We start from the raw sequence: 6,000 nt of genomic DNA, 5'->3' as shown, positions 1-6,000 counted from the left end.
CTATTGGTGGGAATGTAAATTAGTTCAGCCACTGTGTAAAGCAGTTTGGACATTTCTCAGTGTAAAACAACTACAAGTCAACCCAGCAATCTCATTACTGGGTATATATTCAAAAGAAAATAAATTATTCTACCAAAAAGACACACACATTTGCATGTTCATCACTGCACTCTTCACAAGAGCAAAGATGTGGAATCAACGTAGGTGTCCATCAACAATGAATTGGTTAAGAAAAATGTGGTAGCCGGGTGCGGTGGCTCAAGCCTGTAATCCCAGCACTTTGGGAGGCTGAGGCAGGTGGATCACGAGGTCAAGAGATCGAGACCATCCCGGTCAACATGGTGAAACCCCGTCTCTACTGTAAATACAAAAAATTAGCTGGGCATGGTGGCACATGCCTGTAATCCCAGCTACTCAGGAGGCTGAGGCAGGAGAATTGCCTGAACCCAGGAGGCAGAGGTTGCGGTGAGCCGAGATCGCGCCATTGCACTCCAGCCTGGGTAGCAAGAGCGAAACTCCATCTCAAAAAAAAAAAAAAAAAAAAGAAAAATGTGGTACATAGACACCATGGAATACTACATAGCCATAAAAAAGGACAAAATCATGTCATTTGCAGCAACATTGATGCAGCTGGAGGCCATTATCCTAAGCAAATGAATGCAGGAATAGAAAACCAAGTGCTGCATGTTTTCTTATAAATGAGAGCTAAACATTGAGTACTCATGGATATAAAGACAATGATAGACAATGGGAATTATCAGGAGTGGAGTATGGGGGAAGGGTTGAATAACTATTGGGTAGTAAGCTCAGTGCCTGCATGACAGGACCAATCATACCTGACATCCTAATGGGATGTCTAGAAGTGGCTAAAATTCAGCATTATGCAATATACCCAGGTAACAAACCTGTGCATGTCCCCTCTGAATCTAAAAGAAAAGTCAAAACTATAAAAAATACATAAATAAAAAATAAAAAGAAGACATAGATGTTGGTGAGATGCAGAGAAAAGGGAATATATATATATATATATATATATATATATATATATATATATGTTGGTGGAGATGTAAATTAGTACAACCTTTATGGAAAACAGGTTTCTTGAAGAACTAAAAATAGAACTGCTGTTTGATTCAGCAATCTCCCTACTGGGTATCTACCCAAAGGAAAAGAAATCATTGTATTTAAAAAGCACGTGTACTAATATGTTTATTGCAGCATTATTCCCAATCATAAAGTCATGGAATCAACTTAAATGCTCATCAGTAGATGATTGGATTAAAAATATTATGTGTGTGTGTGTGTGTATGTATAATGGAATACTACTCAGCAATAAAATGTGTTTTGCAGCAACATAGATGGAACTGCAGACCATTTTCTTTAGTGAAATGACTCAAACAAAATTTAAAATTTTCTTACTTATAAGTGGGAGCCAAATAATGTGTGCATATAGACACACAGAGTGGAATAATAGACACTGGAGACTCCAAGTGCAAGGGTGGGGGGACAGGATGAATACCACCTATAGATACAATGTATACTGTTCTGGTAATGGGTGCACTAAAAGCCCAGTTTTTCCCACTACTCAAATATATTCATGTAACACAACTACACTTGTACCCCTAAATCCATAAAAATAAAAAATAGAACTAAAAAAATGTGAATTTGGACACATGTTCTTGTTCACTATTGGACCTTAGCATTTTCCCTCATAAATTGAGCAGTTTGATTTACCACATTAAAATAGCATCATTATTGGCCAGGCGCGGTGGCTCATGCCTGTAATCCTAGCACTTTGGGAGGCCGAGGTGGATGGATCACCTGAGGTCAGGAGTTCAAGACCAGCCTGGCCATCATGGTGAAGCCCCAGCTTTAAAAAAAAAATAATAACATCTTTATCTTTTCAGGCAGCTGCCTAGCCTTTATTTCCCGGAAGAGTACCCTGTTTAGCTTAAATTTAGGTAAGTATTGATATATTTTTTTGAGAATGCCTTTTTTTCATTATATGCACCCTTGACTTGCCCTAACACCCCCAAAATCCTGCACGTGTTGCCCCTAAGGATCTCTACATTACTTGGCCGGTGTTGCCATATCTACCAAAAATGTCGTTGCCACTGGGTGTTTATGGCAGAGGTGCAGTTTGGGTATAAGTTATGAACCCCAAAATATTGAGTGTTCCAAGTCAACATGAAGTGCATGGTAGCTACTTCTAAATAGAGCTTAGTCTGAGTGTGTCATAGAACTTCCCATATTTTTTCTGAGTGAGTCCTAAATTACCATCTAGTGGGATCCTAGTCCATGAAGTGCTTCCTATTGTATGATTCCAGGATACGTTAAACTGTTTTACTTCCAACCACAAAAATAAGGTTTCTGTCCCCTTAGTCAAGAGATACTGTGACAGGGCACACAGGTTGCTGCTGTCTTTTCTTATACCTGGGAACCTTGCACAGTAACTGATACCTATAGGATCTTGGGTAGGATCAGGAAATTTCGTAAAAACCCTGAGTTCTGCTTTGGTCCAAGTGTAAGTGGTATAAACCGCTAAGGATTCTTCCTTGGGTTCAGCTTTTCTTTGGAGGGTGTTGCTAAAACTTCCATAGATGGTGGAAGAGGAAGTCGAGGTAGGTCTGGACAGGGCAGTTCTGAGAGTGGAGGATTGGAAAGGGGGGGGACAGAGGGAGTAGGAATGGCAGTAGAAGAGGATAAAACAGTAGGGAATTCGGACTTTTTTAAAACTGAGAAACAGTTTCCAGAATCTTGTGATTTATCTCCCACATGGAAACAATTTTGTCATTTCCTATTTTAGAGGCTCCTAGATGCCACTGAAAGTAGCTCTCCCACTCTTTCTCTTTAATCTTTGAGCCAGCTCTCTCCAATTATGCATGTTAATCCAGTGATTCAAAAATTCACAAGATGAAGTGCCATAATTTTGTCATAAATTCAGCTGGTGTTTCAAGGGGTGATAAGCACCCTTCAAAGATTTCAATCTTAGACATCTTAATTTCCCATGTTACTTCCTGTCCCCATCCATCTGCACCAAGCTAAGAATGTATAGGGTCAAAATGTGTTGTTTTAGAGACATACTCCTCAGGCTTGCACTCCTTAGTGGATTTAGCTTGCTTACATGTCTCAGGAAAACTCGCTGCTGAAAGAGGGAGCTGCTCCTAATGCTAAATGACTACTCTTCATAAGTGTTTCCTGGAGGAGCTAGACTATTTTAAGCTACTCAAGAGAATGAAGCAGGAGGATTGCTTGAGTCCAGGAGTTTGAGGCTGCAGTGAGCTATAACTGTGTCACTGAACTCCAGCCTGGACAACAGAGCAAAATCCAAGCTCTTAATTTTTTTTTTTTTAATTGTGAAATGTGATATACAAAATGGCATTACTCTGGTTTAGAGGCCTAAAATGGAGTTGGAAAGTCATACTAAGAAAGCCTGCATGACCTGCAACCTTGCAAAAACAAAAACAAAAACCATAACCACCAGAAATTTGCCTTGCCTCAAACCTTTGAATTGGGCCAAACTGCCACTTTCCAGGACCATAACATCCTGGAAAACAACTGAATTCCCCCAGCACTGCAACTCCTAAAAGCAACGACCAATGAACTATGGAGTTTGTATACTAAGCCAGCCATTTCCATCAATGATAATTCTTTCAAAGCAACTTGTATAATCACCTCCAGTGTCCTTTAAAAAATTCCTACTTTACTTCAGTTCTTTGGAATACAATTTGGCTGCTAACTTAATCTGTTTCTCCTAAGTCTGGAATTCCTAAGATGCCAAAAACATCTTGTCTTACTGCTTTGCAGTCTGGTATTTTGCGTCCTTTTGGTTGACAGAATCCAAGGGTATATTGTCATGGGTGAGTGATGGGTCTTTGAGGAATTATCATGAGGAATGGTGATTTTTTTTTGTTTTTTTGAGATGTAGTCTCACTCTATTGCCCACGCTTGAGTGAAATGCAGTGGCGCCATGTCGGCTCACTGCAACCTCCGTCTCCCAGGATCAAGCAATTTTCCTGCCTTAGCCTCTAGAGTAGCTGGTATTACAGGTGCCTGCCACACACCCAGCTAATTTTTGTATTTTTAGTAGAGATTAGGTTTCACCATGTTGGCTGGGCTGGCTTCAAACTCTTGGTTTCCCAAAGTGCTGGGATTACAGGTATGTGTGAGCCACTGCGCCCAAATGAGGAATGGTGATTTTGAAGAACCAACTATCTTTAACAATGGTTGAACTAATTTACATTTCCATCAACAGTTTATAAGCATTCCTTTTTCTCCACATCTTGCCAGCATCTATTATTTTTTGACTTTTTAATAATGGCCATTCTGACTGGTGTGAGATGGTATCTCATTACACTTTCGATTTGCATTTCTCTAATGATTAGTGATATTGAGCTTTTTTTCATGATTATTGGCCACATGTATGTCTTCTTTTGAAAGGTTTCTGTCAGTGTCCTTTGCCCACTTTTTAATTTTTTTTTTCTTCTTGTAAATTGGTTTAAGTTTCTTATAGATGCTGGATATTCGACCTTTGTTAGATGCATAGTTTGCAAATATTCTCTCTCCTTCTGTAGGTTGTTTATTCTGTTGATAGTTTATTTCGTTGTGCAGAAGCTCTTTAGTTTAATTAGATGCCATTTGTCAATTTTTGCTTTTGTTGCAATTGCTTTTGGCATCTTCGTCATGAAATCTTTGTCTGGGTTTATGTCCTAAATGCCATTGCCTAGGTTGTCTTCCAGGGTTTTTATAATTTTGGGTTTTACATTTAAGTCTTTAATCCATCTTGAGTTAATTTTTTGTGTATGGTGTAAAGAAGGGGTCCAGTTTCATTCTTCTGCATATGGCTAGCCAGTTATCCCAGCACCGTTTATTGAATAGGGAACCCTTACCCCATTGCTGGTTTTAGTCAGGTTTGTTGAAGATCAGATAGCTGTAGGTGTATGATCTTATTTCTGGGCTCTCTATTCTGTTCTATTTGTCCATGTGTCTGTTGTTGTACTAGTACCATGTTGTTTAGTTACCATAGCCCTGTAGCATAGCTTGAAGTTGGGTAGCGTGATGCCTCCAGCTTTGTTCTTTTTGCTTAGGATTGCCTTGGCTATTTGAGCTTCTTTTGGTTGCATTTATAGGCATAAAGAAATCACTGTAAATTTTGCTGGCAATTACCTTTGTTGTTTCCCCACCATAGAGAAAACCTGCAGAAGTACACAGTGAACTCGTCATTAGTGTCATCATAAGGCTTCAATTCCTGGTGTGTTTGATTATAGTTGAGGGTGTAATTGCAATGGGCTTGTGTTAGAGCCCCTAAGAAGAGGCCAGATGTCTCAGAGTTTGTGATGCAGAGGTAAGCCCTGCAGGCCATGTTGTGTGCTGTCCCTGTTTGCTTGGTGATGGTGGATGATTGCCACATGGGATCCATTGTCCTAGGCCCCCTTTCTATACCTGTGTTTTTGGTGTGAATCTAAATAGTGTAGTTGAATCCAAAGTATTGGGCTTATGTGTTAACAATTTTTTCTTTTTCTTTTCTTTTCTTTTCTTTTTTTTTTTTTTGAGACGGAGTTTCGCTCTTGTTACCCAGGCTGGAGTGCAATGGCACGATCTCGGCTCACCGCAACCTCCGCCTCCTGGGTTCAGGCAATTCTCCTGCCTCAGCCTCCCGAGTAGCTGGGATTACAGGCACGCACCACCATGCCCAGCTAATTTTCTGTATTTTTAGTAGAGAAGGGGTTTCACCATGTTGACCAGGATGGTCTCGATCTCTTGACCTTGTGATCCACCTGCCTTGGCCTCCCAAAGTGCTGGGATTACAGGCGTGAGCCACTGCGCCTGGCCTAACAATTTTTTCTATAGATAATGGAACTGCTAAGACTAATGCTATCCTCAAGTGCTTATTTGCATAGACACATCCAGCAGTCAGTACTGTGTGTTATGTTAGTAACTTGAGATATTATTGGGTAGAGTGGGTGCCTGGGTGCAGCCATTGGATAGTAGTTAGCCAAG

The sequence above is a fragment of the Saimiri boliviensis genome, chromosome 10, assembly GCF_048565385.1.
Source record: "Saimiri boliviensis isolate mSaiBol1 chromosome 10, mSaiBol1.pri, whole genome shotgun sequence".
In the NCBI taxonomy this organism is placed as follows: Eukaryota; Metazoa; Chordata; class Mammalia; order Primates; family Cebidae; genus Saimiri; species Saimiri boliviensis.
Note: the sequence above shows the minus strand (reverse complement) of the source record.